Consider the following 15,609-nt stretch of genomic DNA (forward strand, 5'->3'; position numbering starts at 1 on the left):
GTGGCCCCAGAGCCTGAGGGGAGCAGCTGCCATCTTCCCCAGGAGCGGAGCGGCCCCTCCGTCCCCACTGGCGGGGAAGGAGCTCCCGGCCGGGCCAGGAGGTGGAAGTGCCCAGCCTTCTGGAAGAGGAAACCTGCTCCTGGCGCAGGCGCCGAGGTGGGAGAGGCACCGGCCAGGCCAAAATGGAGCTGGGCCGGGATGCGGCTGGGCAGGCAGGACCCAGCCCAGGAGCAGAACCGGGCAGGGTGGCTCCGGGGCTTGTTGTGTGGGCAGCAGCGGCCCCAGGAACCCAGCCCTGATTTCCAGCAGGAGGCATCGCCCTGCCCGGTCAGTGGGGACCTTCCAGCCTTCCCAGGGCAGGAGGTGGAGGATCCTCTCCCAGCCCCAGCAGCTCGGCCCGTTCCCCATGGGACAGCAGCAGCACCTGGGACTCAGACAGCAGTGAGGCCGACGGACGCTTCTGCTTTGTTCCAGGTGAGGAGCCAGGCTGGGCTCAGGGAGGGGTGAGCAGGGGGCTGTGAACACCCCAGGCCCAGGCCCTTGAGCAGTGCTATGGGGGCAGGTCCCCAGCTCAGGGGTCTGGCCTGAGCCACTGAACCCCACTGACACTAGATGCTGCCACTTTAATCCTTGGTGCTCCATTGGGCGGGGAGTGGGAGGCACCTCCCAGGGAGTCCAGGACAGTGATGGGGGGTCTCTTTGCTATGGACTCCTGGAGGAGTTGGGGGCTGACGACACTGAGGCTACTTGGAATCAAATACATTTGAGATACAAGTACAGAGCCCATATTCATAACTTCAAATACAGAAATGGTGCCCACATCCAGCCAGCGCCATTATCACCTGCCAATCATAACCTTGTCCTAGACACCTCACACGCCAACCTTTGCACAGTATTTGCTGCACATAGATAACAGTGGTGGCAACAATGATCTCTACGGTCCCAGTTCATATTCATAACGTCACAGCAGGCTACAGAGAAGTGGGAGGGAGGCGTCTTCCAGCCGGCGTGTCTCGTCCGTTTCTCCCTTGCCGCTTGGGCCAAGGTGGGAAGGGAGCGAAACGTGCCCGGCTGAAGGTTTTGCGCTCGGCCTTGAGGATTAAGCCCGACCCCCCGGCATGGCTAGGTCGGGGTTGTCCTGGGCTCTGTGGGGGGAGGGCTCGGCTGGGAGAAGGGGCAGACGAGGGGATTTTGTCTCTGATAGATAAGGGCTTTGTCAGCAGGAAGCTGTAGGTCACATGCTGGGGGTGACAGTGGGGTTTGATCTGGGGGTAGCAGCAGCAGGGGAGCAACGTGTGTGTGTTTGGGGGGGGGTTTCACTTGGTAAAAATGAACCTGCCAAGCCGCTCCCTCTGCTGGAGCAAAAGCCTCTCATTTATCTCCTCAACTCCCCTCCATGAAAATCTCCACCCCTCCCCTGGTGCTGTGAGACCCCCTCACTCCCATGGAGATTTATAATTGTTCTAACTCTTCCCTGGCCTTGTCCAAATAGTTTTTCCAGAAAAATGATCAAGGACATTTCAAATGAGAAAAACAAACAAACCAGAGAAACCCCCACCACACCCAGTTTGGGTCTGAATTTTTCTACTGAAATTTGGAGACAATAAATCTCATCCCTCTGTTGGCCAGAAACCAAAGCTAGACCTCCCCCGCTGTAGCTGTGACTTCTGCCACCGAACTACCAATGCGCTGACTCCTCTTGTGAGACATTTCTCTGCACAATACTGCTGCTCGTCCAGTTACTGACTCCAGGAAACATTTTCCTTAGCCTGGCTCCGTGTGTCACTGGTTTCTCTAGCAAAGGCCAGTCCCTGGCCCTGTGGCCCAGACATCCTCATTCATATCAAGCTTCCAGTTGAGAATCATTTCCCCGTTCCTGCTCTGTGGGAGGGGAGACTTTTAAACGCGCTCTCTGTGCGACTGCACATGGCTAAGCAAAGAGAACAAACCCCCAAGCCCCCCTGTGCTTCGGGAGCCAGGTTTGCGGTGGGAATTCTGTGGTTCAGAAAACTTCACGCCTGGACATTGTGATTCTTTACCAGTTTCTCTGGCATTGGGGCAATTTTGTACTCACAGCTGTGATGGCCGAGTGGCTAAGGTGTTGGAGTTGAAATCCAATAGGGTTCCCCTGCACAGGTTTGAATCCTGCTCACAGCGAGGCCTGTGTTTTAGCCAGTCTCTCACCCGGGCAATACCTCTGTACAACCCCCTGAGACACTCTCAATTCTCTCCCCACCCCAAGTAAATCCTGTTCTGCTCCTTTCATAGAGATCCCTGGGACACCCCCTCACATTGTGTCCCTGAGGGGTCAGGCAAACTCTCAGCACCTGAAGCCTCTGCCACTCACCTAGTGCCCCATAGATCAGCCATAGCCCTGGTTCTGCTCCTCTCTCTAGAGTGTGAAAGGAGCCGAGTCAGAGACTCCATGGGAGCTACGGGGCTGCAGAACCAACAGAGGAAAAAATAGGTGCTCAGCACCCACTGGCAGCCAGCTCCCTCCCCCCCCACTACAGGCCTTGCTGACAAGCTCCTCCTCTTCCCCTTCAGTGACTTCCACCTGCCAGTGATCAGCTGTTCAGTGGGATGCAGGAGGCGCTGGGCAGGGAGCAGGGCCGGCTCCAGACCCCAGGGCGCCAAGCGCTCGCTTGGGGTGGCATTTTGCCGGGAGGGCGGCAGGCGGCTCCGGTGGACCTTCCGCAGTCATGCCTGCGGGAGGTCCACCGGAGCTGTGGGACCGGCGACTGGCAGCGCGCCCCCTGCGGTGTGCCGCTCTGCTTGGGGCGGCCAAATTCCTAGAGCCGCCCCTGGTGGGGGAGGGGGAGGAGCAGGGACAAAAAGAGGTGGGAGAAGGAGAGGAATGGGGCAGGAAGGTGCAAGCTGGGAAGAGATGGGACAGGGGTGAGGGCTTGGGGGAAGGGGGGGAGTGGGGGCAGGGCCTGGGGAGGAAAGGGGGGATTTGTCCCGGACCCCAGACCCCTCTAGGGCCAGCCCTGAAGGGAAGCACCGACTATCACAGTGACAATACAACTGACCAGCGTTGTGGGGGAGGCTGAGGGAGATCCGCAGTCACCAGGTCTCTTCTCTCCCCCACGGTGAGCCAGACACTGCTCTCTCCTGGCTCTCACTCTAGCAGCTGGACGCCAAGGAGCCATTTCCCCACAGGAAGTGCATCAAGTGCTGCTGCCTCCCGAAATGACGCCCAGTGGGGGAAGCCAGGACAACAGGGTGGGGCGGCAAGTGGTGGCCAGACTCTCACTGCAAGGGTCTAGTCTTGCTCAGGGTCCAGCTCAACTTCCTCCCCGCGCCACTGGCCCCCAGTCCCCTTCCACCACCAGGTCAATCCGGGAACTCAGGCAGGAACGGGGCGAGGCAGCAAGTCAAGCTGAGCAAGGCAGGCAGCCTTGTCTTCATGGGCCGCTCACAATGATGTCCTTTTTGTGTGCAACTGCTGCAAAAACATCCCAGGCAGAGGAGCAACAGGCCAAAATACTACAATGCTGCTGCCAAAGTAGCTCAGTTGGGTGAGCGTTAAACTGAAGATCTAAAGGTCCCTGGTTCAATCCCAGGCTTTGGCAGGCCCTTTTATCCCTCTTTGTACAGGGGTGGCTTATTTTCTGGGAGCACAGCTGTGCCTGCACCCAAGGTGAGTCCCTGAGCTTGGGCTCTGCAATAGGAAAAAAAAAACTGTGGGCTTCTGCCCCTAGTTGGCTGGCCTGACCCTTAACAATGAAGGATGGGAGCTGTCTCTCCTATGTGAGTTATTGGTGGACCCAATGTGGCAGGAACAGAGTGAGGCAGGGTGGCCTCAGGAATGGTGCCAGATAGGGGTGCTGGGCAGTGACAGGCAGGAATAGGGGATGAAAACTCCTCTGTGCAGCTGAGTGAGGGCAGTGCCCTGGAAGGGGCATCTGTGAAAATGGGAAGGTGGCAGGGATTTGGGGGCCCAGGAGGAGATGCTAGGTGTTCATTGCCTTGGAGCAGCTGGACTTGGACATGGTGGGTGTTGAGGAAATGCACATTAACAACTCTAGGGTAGCTTGATGGGCAGAGGGTGATTGGTGGAAGGGCCCATCTCTCTGGTCCTCCAGGCCAGTGAAGAATGATGGGGTTGGAGTCTTGCTCTTCACATTCATGGTGCGAGTACAGAAGGGGCTGGAGCTCTGACCAGGGAGAGCATTACTGGTGGGCTTTGTGCTCCATGGCACTGGTTACGGCTATATTATTGTGTATGGTCCCCAGTTAAGGTGTAAAAGGAAAGTTCTACGAAGGAACTGGCTCCCTTCCTCTGGACCGCACTGTTTTTGGTGTCGGGGGGGATTTCAATTGGTGCAGCCGGCCTGAGGACTGCTGGTCCTGTTTTCCTGACTGTCAGAGGAAACTCTTTTATGGTGAGCACTACCTGGTGCAGGTCTGTAGCAAGGTTGGCTTAGAGGACGTGTTTCTCCACAGTGGAACCAGTGGAGGGCAGGCGGTAGCCTCCTATTCCTCTGATCTGAGCTCACACCAGCCGCAGAGGGGATACACCTTTCTGCGGGGACAGGCCAGGAGTCGCATTGACCGGATTTCCGTGAAGGAGAGCACGTCGACAGCCCAGTGCAGGGTGGTGCCAAAGGACTGTTCGGATCACACAGCTCTCACCGTGTGCTCAATGTGGGCAATTTCCTGACCTATGGCAGAGGATATTGGAAGCTGAACATCCAGAGCTTGCAAGATAAAGGGGCAGGACAGCGAGGCCTGGCGGTGTTGGCAGAACGGGACAGCATCAGAGGGTTCAATGGCAACCAAGGGGATTGGTGGGAGTCAGTCAGGGAGGAGTTGGTGGCTTTGTTCCGGCAGTCGGGCAAACACCACAACATTAAAGAAACCAGTGGTTCCAAGTCCTGCAGCATTGCCTGTGGGATTTCCACAAGACCATCCAGGCAGGGGAGCCAGTCATGCTAGTCTGTGGGTGGCCTTCAGTGGGTGTCTTTAATGTTGTGGTGTTACCCTGGCCACCAGAACAAAGCCACCAACTCCTCCCACACCGACTCCCACCAATCCCCCTGGTTGCCATAGAACCCTCTGATGCTTTCCTGTTCTGCCAACACCGCCAGGCCTCGCCCCCCTGCCCCATTTATCTTGCAAGCTCTGGCTGTTCAGCTTCAATATCCTCTGCCCTGGGTCAGGGACAGGGGCGGCTCCAGGCACCAGCGCAGCAAGCTGCAGAGGGCGGCCTGCCGATCGCTGTGAGGGTGGCAGTCAGGCTGCCTGCAGGAGGTCCCCTGGTAATGCGGATTAGGTGGCATGCCTGTGGGAGCTCCGACAGTCCTGTGGCTTCAGCGGCAATTCGGTGGTGGTTACGCCGAAGGCACAGGATCGGCAGACCTCCCGCAGGCATGCTGCCGAATCCGCGTTACCAGAGGACCTCCGGCAGGTGTTGGGATAGATCTGTATAACATTATATACTAATGTTGGATGTGTAGAAAGTGTGACTAGAAAGGAGCAGTGTGACGGTGCTGCCTGTGGGAGCCAGCTGAGGTCACTCAATCAGGGTGAACTTCAAACAAAACGGGGCAGACACACCCCAAACGCTGGTGGTTATTCTAAAACTTAGATTTACCAACCAGCACAAAACAGCTTCTGTAGCACCTCACTGGTTACTCAGAAGTCCAAACCACGCAGTTTCCTTAAAGTGCCCAGCCTCAGGCCTCTGTCCAGACACACATGTCAGATATGATGAAGATTCCTGAAAATCTGATCTCATTATATAAAAGAAAAGGTTCTTCCAATCCCAAAGGATCAGCCACACACCCAGGTTCAATTATAACTTAGATCTTACCCAAAATACACGCTACAGCCAATTCTTAGTAACTAAGCTAAAATTTATTAAAAAAGAAAAGAGAGAGCGAGAGTGTTGGTTAAAAGATCAATATACAGACAGACTTGAATTCAATTCTTGAGGTTCAGATGCATAGCAGAGATGAGCTTGTAGTTGCCAAAAGTCCTTTTAGAAATAGTCCAGAGGTGATAGTCCAATGTCCATATTCAGGGTGACTCCAGTCAGTGACTCAGGATCTCAATCCTTATGGCTTAAGGTTTCCCCCTCTTAAATCCCAAAGCAGATCTGAGATGAAGCAGGATCATGTCCCAGGTTCTTATATATTTCCAGCAGCCTTTCAGCCTGAGAAAACAATAGGCTTAACTCCTTCTCCCAAACATACTGGCAAATAGCACAGGGTAATTTACCCATTAAACAGTTCAGATCCAGGTTAGCACAACCTTCAAAGAGACACAGAGACAATAATACTATTTCACTCAAGTATGATCATAAATATTAATATTCCTTTTTGGATCTTTGAATTAAAACTACAGCAATAGACAAGACTTGTTTGCTGACATCACAAGCCCTGAGCAAACATCTCCCCTTCTACCTCTAATAATGCAGACTTGCATTTCAAAGCTCTATTCATTTACAGATCTTCCTAACCAGTCCTTAAGGTTCACCCATGGGTCAGGTCAGTGGGTGAGGTGAGTTAATTAACTCTTTCTGGCCCTGTCACCTTTCAATGAAATATTATATTATACTCATAACGTCACAGGAGGTCAGGAATAGGATAGCAGGGGCTGCGGGTCGGGAGTGAGGGGCACCAGCAGAGCTGTGAGTCTGGAGGTCAGGACTGGGATGGCAGGGGCTGGGGGTCGGGAGTGAGGGGCACCATCAGAGCTGGAGGGAGCGCAGGGGGCTGCGGGTCGGGAGTGAGGGGCACCGTCAGAGCTGGAGGGAGCGCAGGGGGCTGCGGGTTGGGATTGAGGGGCACCAGCAGAACTGTGAGTCTGGAGGTCAGGACTGGGATAGCAGGGGCTGCAGGTCAGGAGTGAGGGGCACCAGCAGAGCTGTGAGTCTGGAGGTCAGGACTGGAATGGCAGGGGCTGCGGGTCGGGAGTGAGGGGCACCGTCAGAGCTGGAGGGAGCGCACCAACACCTTCAGCTGGCACCTTTGCAGGGGAGGGCCCAGGCCATCTGTTGCCTGGAGACAGGGCGTTGGCCATTCTCTGTGCAGACGGCATCACACTGTCCCTCTCGGGCTCTACAACAATCACACCCCCTTATCCCACCATCTAGAGCCTTGAGAAATGCATTGGGGAAACTGAGGCATACAGACAGTATTCAGAGAAAACATTAAGCACATTCCCAGTTTGTAACACCTGCATACGACCGGTTACATACTTTGAAGGGTGTAAAATAATCAAATATTGTGCTAAATACAATGATACTCCAAACTGACCACCAAATTTAAGTTGCACATTTTTCCCCTCAGGTGAGGGTTCTGGGGTGGGGCTGGGGAGGAGGGGTTCACAGTGCAGGAGCGTGCTCGGTGTTGGGGGTGCAGGCTTTGGGGTGGGGCAGGGCTGAGGATGAGGAACTTGGGGTGCAGACAGGCTGCCCCAGGGCTAGGGCCAGAGAGGACTCCCCATCACCACCACTGGCAGCAGCAAGCTCCAGGGGAGGGACCCCTCCTCTCCCCCTCAGCCCCCCACAGCACACTCACTCTGCACCACAGTCACTGCACATGCTCCTAGGGCCCCTCTCAGGTCCAGAAAGCTCACTCCCCTCCCCTATGATGAGTACGGGGGGGGGGTTGCCATCACAGGTGGCCTTCCGTGTTGCTGCCCCTCACCATAACTTCACTGTGGATGGGTGATGGGGCTGCCCCTTGCCCAGCATGGGGCAGAAGTGGGGTAGGCAGAGTGGTGGCTATGGCGGGGGGGGGAGCAGGGTGTCATAAAATTCACCCAAGCCCCAGCTGCTCAGGTCTAGGAAGCCTCCATCTCCCATCCCTCCTGTGGCGGGTGGGTTGGTGGGTGCTGGGGGAGGGGGCATTGCCTTCACATGTGGCTTCCTGCCTCCCCTGTGCAGCCTGCTGTGCCTCACTGGGGGTAGGGGATGAGGCTTTCCCGTCCCCAGCGTGGGGCAGGAGTGGGGGGGCTGCAGGGTGGTGGCTGGGGGGGGAACAGGGAGGGCAAGTTGGCACAAAATACACCCAAGCCCCAGCTGCTCAGGTAGGCCTATGAACCCCCTCCCCCATCTTCCCTGGTGGTGGGAGGGGCACTGCCTTCACATATGGCTTCCTGCCTCCCTGACCCCTGCTGCAGCCTGCTGCCCCTCACCACAGCTTCCCTGGGGGATGGTGGGAGGGGGTGGGGCTGCCCCCCCTTCCCCAGCATTGGGCAGGAGTGGGGGCGGGGGCTGGGGCTGGGGGGGGGAATCATAGGGTCAAATACGGAAGCCCCAGCAGCTGCTAAGGTGAGTAATGTCCGTCTCCTAGCCAGAAGTCCCTTCGCGTCTCCTCCAGGTAGGGGCAGGGGAGGGGAGGGCTGCCAGGCACGGCACGGCCACCTCCCCTCCTGAGGTGCTACAGCACCAGCAGCTTGCACTGCTGTTATGCTGTAGCCCTTAGGCGGCAGCAGCAGCAGCAGCAAGGGAGAGAGACGCGCGCTGCGCGCTCTTTACGTTCAGGCAGGGAAGCTCCAGGGCGGGGAGCGGGGGGGAAGCTCGAGCCCTGGCGGCGGCGGGGGTGGGGGGGATGAGAGGCGGGGGCGGGGGGGGCGCTCCAAGCAGGGGAGAAACCTAGCTCCAAATATTGGTGGAGCAGAGCCCCTGACTGTGAATATTCCTGGGGCTTTAGCCCCAGGAGCCCATATAAGTTGATGCCCCTGGCCTCCACGAGTGCCGCACTCTGACCAGCTGAACCAGGCAAGCCACGGGAAACTTCTCAAGGTCTTCCCCTGGTGTGGGCTTGGATGCGAAAAGCACCTGGCCGTTCATCAGCTGTTGCAAGAAGTGTGCAGAGTAGGAGTAGCGATGGGGCTGTAGCTTTCCACAGCATCTCAATTTGGGCAGCTTTCCATTCCCCTTTTCTGTGTAATGTCCCTCCCATGGGTTTCACTTGCGGAGCTGTACGACTCTGGCAGGGTGGCCATTTAGAAATCTTTTCTTTGCTTTTCTTTTTCGCCTGGCCCCAGCGTTAGGCCCGTTTGGGTGTTTCAGTGTCTGTGTTTTCCCATTGGGAGGCATTTGGAAGTTTGGAAGGGGAGCCGAAAGAGGAGTCTTTTTCACAAGCAAGTTGGCTTTCTGCACAGGTAGGGCCCTTGGCCGTAAAGTTTAGCTCCGTCAGTGCGTCTGCATGGGGTTCCTCCAGTGCCCCAAGAGCCCGTGCTAAACTCTCGGTGTGGGCGTTTGGCTTGCGCCAGTCAGAGTGCGGTGCCTGCGTCTTCCCAGGGCCGGCTCCCGTGAGGCGCGCATAACTTGGGAGGAAAGGGGTAGAAGAGAAAGCAAGTGAAGCTGACTTCGAGTGGTGGTGCCCCTGGGCGGAGTGGTCCTCCTGCTCCTTCCTGTCGGAGGGGTGGGCTTGGGGGGTCTGGCTGTGGGTGGTGGGAGGATGGTGTCCAGGGAAGTCCCAAAGGTCACCCTGCGCCGGCGGAGTGTGAAGCCTCTCCCCTAGGTTTGGGTGCCGAGGATTAAGCCTTCCTCTGTGGCTTGGGCTGGGGAGCGTGATCCGGCGTCGGGTCCATTTGGGTGGAGCTGTCGGCCGGCAAGAATTCGGGCCATCAGGTCAACCCTCTGTGGACAATGTCGGGGAAGCCGGCAGGCCTGCGATTTTGGCTTCGCGGGCGGGCAGCTCAAGCCTGGCCTCCTATGAGCCTGGAAGGCAGCCAGCCGGGCTCACCCGTCTCCTCCCGGGCCCAAGTTCCTTTCAGGCAACAGGTGGAGCGAGGAGCCCAGGGAGGGGAGACCAAGGAGGTGTCCGGAGCCTCGTCCTGCCCAGCGCCCAGCAGGGCTCTTGCCCGCTCCCGGCCCACCTGGTTTTGGCCTCTGCCACCCCTAGCAGTCAGCCAAAAGAGCAGAAGTCACCCTCTCCCTCCCGCAGTGGCCAGCATGGGGCTTGAACCCATGACCTTGGCGTTATTAGCACCATGCTCTAACCAACTGAGCTAGCCGGCCTACGGGAAGCTCTCCCTTGCCTGACCCTTTTGGAAGGAGTCACTGGCTGGCGCGGGGAACGATGTGGCCTCCGTTATCGAATGGATGGATCAAGACACCATCTGTCAAGGTAGGGGAATTAGCTCAAGTGGTAGAGCGCTCGCTTCGCATGTGAGAGGTAGCGGGATCAATGCCCGCATTCTCCAGCGGCAAGGCAGCCGCAGACCTTCTCTTGCCCTTCTTTTAGAAGCCATGGACAGTCAGCCGGCTCAGCTCCTCCCGTGGCCTCCATCCCTCTCCCCGCTTGGCCTCCCAGAAAGCCAGCCCTTGCGGAGCACAAAGCTCTTCCTCCCCGGCCCTTCTCCCCCTTGCGCTGACTGGGAGGCTGGAGACAGCTGGGGGAAGTTAGCTCAAATGGAAGAGCATGGGAGAAGCAGTCAGACCCATACACACATTCTCTAGCCTGCTCTGCTCTGCTTTGCTCTGCTGGGCTGGGCTCTAGTGGGGGACCTGCACCTTTCTTTCTGAGCTCTCACTGGAGCACAATCCCTTTCCTCCTCCCTCCCTGCTAGTCTACGCCAAGCTCATTGGCCGGGAGGGAGAGCCACTCAAATACAGAATTACTCACATCCCCGGGGTCCATGAAGGGAATGAGGAGATGGGCGGGGTGGCACGCGATACCAGCTCAGCTGAGACCGTGAGACCTCGCAGCCTCCTGATCTCAGGCAGCATGGCAGCCGTGGAGCAGAGCAGAGCACGCAGACAGCTTGGAGACAGCCAAAGCGGGGAAGGGCTGCGTTGGTCTGGAAGAGGGAGTGGGTGGCTGTCTATCCTGGTGGAGGCAGGGTCGCTTTGCTGTATTCTGGGCCAGGGGCCAGGGAGCCTGCTAGAGTTGCTGAGCTGGGCCTGCTCCTGGCTTTGCTTGGGTTAGAGGACAGTGGTGAAGATAAGAACGGCCCTCCTGGGTGAGACCGATGGTCCAGCTAGGCCACTATCCCGTCTTCTGACAGTAACCGATGCCAGGCGCTTCAGAGGCAATGGCCAGAGCAGGCAATCGTCAAGTGATCTATCCCTGCGTTGTCTTCTGAAGTTTGGTGCTTGTTTCAGGGGCTAACTCTCAGCCCAGACACACTCCAGGGAGGGAGCGTTGGTGTTTGTGCCGAGGAGCGTGGCTGGGACTCGGACCCCCTTCCCCAGCTCTGGGTAGCGCTCCCCATTTCAGGCTGTGTTCTGCTTAAGGCCACAGTGCCCTTGCCTTTTTTTGCCCGGTGCCTGAGAGTCAGGCCAGCTGCGGGGAATTAGCTCAAGCGGCAGAGCGCTCGCTTTGCATGCAAGAAGTAGTGGGGGACGCTGCCCGCATTCTCTGAGCCTGTCGACTAAGGGCTCCTGATGAGCGTGGTGGACAGGAGAGCGGGCCATCTAACTTTTGGCCTTGCTGCCCGTAGCGGTCAGGCCGAAAAATCAAAAGCCATCCTCCCCAGGCCCACAGCCACCCAGGGGCTCCTCTGCACCAGGGCCGGCTTTAGGAAGTGCGGGGCTTGTACTCACCGGGTGGTGCTCCGAGTCTTCGGCGGCAGGTCCTTCACTCACTCCAGGTCTTTGGCGGCACTGAAGGACCCGCCGCTGAAGTGCCGCCGAAGACCCAGAGCGCCGCCAGGTGAGTAAAAATTAAAAACGCGCCTCTAGCCAGGGAAGGGATTCTCACTGGACGTGGGGCCCTCTTAGGCGCGGGGCCCTATTCGGAGGAATTGGTGAAATAGGCCTAAAGCCAGCCCTGCTCTGCACCATCTTGCCTGAGCAGGTGGAAGTGGAGCCTGGAACTGAGCTGAGGCGCTGAGGGTTATTTGCTCTGCGCGCTTCACACGGAGGTAAAAACATGGGACACAGATCTTTGAGCACAACCCTCGTCCTGAGGAATGGAGGGGGCTGCACAAAGAGAGACCGGCTCTCCCTGGCGGGGCTGCAGCGGCTCTTCACAGGGTCAGTCCCACTGGCAATTCGTACCAGAGTTTTGAAAGTCTCCTTTTCTGGCCTGGTTCCTCTCTCTTTAGGGAGACTGGCGGCCCCAAACTTCCCAGAAACCATCATAGCGAGGCCAACCTGAGCACAGACACCTGCTCAGCACCCCGGGGTGCAGCCCTGAACTCCGGCTATCAGCTACGCTCAGCTGCGCACCCAAAAAGCGTTACACGCAGGAGCCTTCGTGCCCCGCATGTTCAGGTCCCTCCCAGCGCCAGCTTTAAACTCCGCTGCTCAGTTCTAAGCTTTGGCCACACGGGGGCAGCCTGGAGCTCAGCCAACGCCGCCCGTTGCTGGTTGCGTTTCCCGCTCCTCGTGGCAGGTTCACACCCCGCAGGCAGATCTCTGAATCGGAGCCGAACCGTTCCCCAAATCCAGCGCTTTAGCAGCAGCTTTGCTAGGAAAGCGCTGATGTCCCCAAGGAAAGTAAGAGCCAGAGCGCTGTGTCCAGGATCTTCTCTTGGGCCCCTCACCGTGGTGTCTGTCAGGCGCAAGGAGAAACCAGGGAAATGTTTTCATGGCATTTAAGGGCAGAAGGGGCCATTAGCTCAGCTAGTCTGACCCCCGAATAACACAGAATTCGCGAACAAGGGGCCCCCAAGGCAATGGCAGGCAGCTGACAAGGTGAAATATGCCCAGGTGATCCCAGCAGGCGACCCACCCCCATGCTACAGAGGTGGGAGTCCCTGTTCCTCCTGCCCTTAAGAATCTCTGGTGGTAAGTGGGTCCCCCCAGTTCCCCAGATAAGAATCCTCCATGTGGTTTCCCTGGCTTCACCTCCAGATAAGAACATTGTGTGGAGGGGGTGGGAGGCAGGTTGTCTGGCAGATCTGTAAAGGGGGACTGTGTCTCCCTGTCTGGCCCAGGCTCCTGGGAGGAAGTGATCTCAGTGTGTCTGGCTGTCTCCATTCCTCCCGCCCATAAGAATCCGTGGTGTGTGGGTGCACCCTAGACCATTAAGGATCTCTGGTGGGTGGGTGTCTCTCTCCCCCTAGTCAGGATCTCTGGGATGTGCCTGTATAAAAAGAGACTTTGACTCACCCAGGCTGGGCTGCCATCATGGAACAGACCAGGTCCTTCTGTGGAGGGCTTGCGTTCCTCCAAGGACGTGATCTCAGTGTGTGTGTTTTTTTTAAAAAAGGAAAACATTTTCATTTCCAATCTCCATTATGTTCAGGGGCTCCTCTATACAGGAGTGCTTGATATCAATGTAAACACTCAACATTTCGCTGTCCAAATGCATAAAAACCTAGCAAAGCTGTCCATCAGCTGAAATCAGTTCCAATCCTCTAAGTGTCTAGTTTATGTCTTCATCAGTTAAACAAAGGTATCATACGAATGTACATTTGCAGATCCCTCTTCTCCAGGAGCTATGTTGTGCAGAAGAACAAGAGCCACATCCAGCTGCAGTTCAGGAGTCTGATGACCAAAGAGCCACGAAGTGTTCTGAGGGCTGGAGAAAAATGCCTTCTAGTGAGCTATTGAACGAGCTCAACCTCTTTAGCTTATCAAAAGAAGATTGAAAGGTGACTTCATTGAAGTGTTGAAGTGCTTTAATGGAGACAAAAGATTGGGTATTAAAGGGCTTTTTAATCAAGGAGAGAAAGGCATAACAAGACCCAGTGGCTAGAAGGTGAAAAGAGACAAATTCATATTACAACTAAGACACAAATATTCAACAGCGAGGATGATTCACCACAGGAACAAGCTACAAAGGAAAGTGGTGGATTCACCATCTCCTGATGTCATCTAAAGGAGACTAGATGCCTTTCTGGAATGTGTTCGCCCCAAAAGTAGCTCTGGTGTCATACAGGAGGCCCGTGATATGCAGGGGGTCAGATTAGATGCTCTAATGGTCTTTTCTGGCCATAAAGTCGACTAATTTCTGAAAAACTGAGTGTAGCATTGGGAGCAGCGTCTGATGTTTTCCTGTCTAGCCGGCTTGGGGTGATCCACAGGGAGTAGCTCAAACCTCCAAAGTGCCTGGGCAGGGGCAGAACATTAGCACAGCAAGGGAGGGGTGTGGCAGTGACATCACAAAGGCCTTTTGCAGGTCCTCAGACTATTGGTCAAAGATGGTGGGGAGGTGGTGACCTCACAAAGAGATGCTGACATCAGGCAGGCAGGACAGGGGTGAGGGGCCAGGGAAACCTCAGAGACCCCTGTGGCTTTGCTTCAGCAAGTCTCCTTCTCCAGGTCTCTCTTTGAGGACTGAGAGAGTATTCGGGTTCACGTACGTGAGCGCCAGGAGGAACCTCTTTTGAGTTTTCTCCTTCCCTTTTCCTGAATTTACTAGAAAACAGCCGTCCCTGTTTAGAAGGTAAGAGCCTCCTCGAGGTTTGAAACCTGTTCAGTCTGATCCATCTGGTGACCGTTGAAATCTAGGCATGGAAAACATGAGCTTAAGGAGGCAGAATTTTATTGCGCACCTGGGATTTTGTCCCTTAGAATCACTGGGGTCATTAGGGTTTGTCCTTTTTGTTTCACCTTTTCCTCCATCCATCCCTTCCTCCTTTCTCTTTGTCTCTTGCTTCTTTTGTCCTTTCTCCTGTTCCCCTCCCAACACCAGGAGGGGTGTGCGTATGTGTCTCAGGGGAGTGCTCTGCAGCTCCCACTGTGGGAGGTCCACCCAAAAATGTGGGGCTGAAATAGTGCTCGGGCAGTGATCCCCACCGGTGACCTGGGACATCCTTTGGGCGAGAACCCTCAGCCTCCCATCCTCAGTCTCTACCCTGATTGGCTGAGCAGGGGGTTATTGACAGGGAGGAGACTCAGGTCCTTGTTGTTCTCTTTTAAGCCCAAGGAAATAAGTCATAACCAGTCATATGTTTGATGAATGTTGTTGCTCCTCTGCATTAATTGTCTCCGAGCAGTTCATGATTCTCTCTAACATTGCAGTTCTCCTCAAATACTTGCTGAATATTTATTGTGCACTGTTGTTGGTCTGGAGCTCATCTGAGAGCACTTTATTCAGGTCATTCAGTGTCTGAAATTCAAGATCTGATGGTTAGTTTGAAAATCAGGGCTCTTGGGTCCTATTCCCAACTCTGCCACTGGCTGGCTGTGTGACCTAAGACAAGTCAATTCTCCTTTCTCAGCCTTAGCTTCTTCCTCTTTCAAGTAGGGATAATAATGATCCGCTCCTACCTACCTCACGGTGGGTGGGGATCCATTGGAGAGTGTCACTAGGAGTAGTGTGTAATATGAGGTGTCCTATCACATTTACTCCGAGCAGATTATGACATAATAGAATAGCTGAAATAGTCTATTTGATTTGTATTTTTTTATTTTGAAATTGTTAAGAGCAGCAATTACTTAGCTCAGACTGAAGCATCTTATCTAATGTTTGAGATCTAAGTGTCTCCTCTTTGTGTGCGAAGAGACAATTTAACACACTCTGACAAACAGGAGATGCTTTTGTTTTGCAACAAAATATTTGTGCAAAGAACTTTCATCCCACTTGTTTTGATTTCGAGAAACAAACTGGTTTAGTCTGAAGGGGATTTTCTGACAGAAATGGTTTCAATTAAATTTCCCCACCATCTCGATTCCTGGGCTCTATCCCTTTCTCTGGGTTTTTTTGTCCATTAGAACAGGAGTCAGGACTGTTGGCTTCTCTTTCTGGCTCT

The 15,609-nt window shown here is 55.5% G+C and overlaps 3 non-coding genes across 3 annotated transcripts; 2 read left to right on the plus strand and 1 right to left on the minus strand.

The window, feature by feature from the left end:
• Positions 1-2,075: 2,075 nt before the first annotated feature.
• On the plus strand, positions 2,076-2,157 carry TRNAS-UGA. Its single transcript has one exon. It is a non-coding gene; the product is annotated as a tRNA-Ser (tRNA).
• Positions 2,158-3,502: 1,345 nt separating this feature from the next.
• On the plus strand, positions 3,503-3,575 carry TRNAF-GAA. The gene has a single exon. It is a non-coding gene; the product is annotated as a tRNA-Phe (tRNA).
• A 6,333-nt stretch (positions 3,576-9,908) lies between these two features.
• On the minus strand, positions 9,909-9,982 carry TRNAI-AAU. Its single transcript has one exon. It is a non-coding gene; the product is annotated as a tRNA-Ile (tRNA).
• Positions 9,983-15,609: the final 5,627 nt, after the last annotated feature.

The sequence above is a fragment of the Mauremys mutica genome, unplaced genomic scaffold (assembly GCF_020497125.1).
Source record: "Mauremys mutica isolate MM-2020 ecotype Southern unplaced genomic scaffold, ASM2049712v1 Super-Scaffold_100264, whole genome shotgun sequence".
Lineage (NCBI taxonomy): Eukaryota > Metazoa > Chordata > Testudines > Geoemydidae > Mauremys > Mauremys mutica.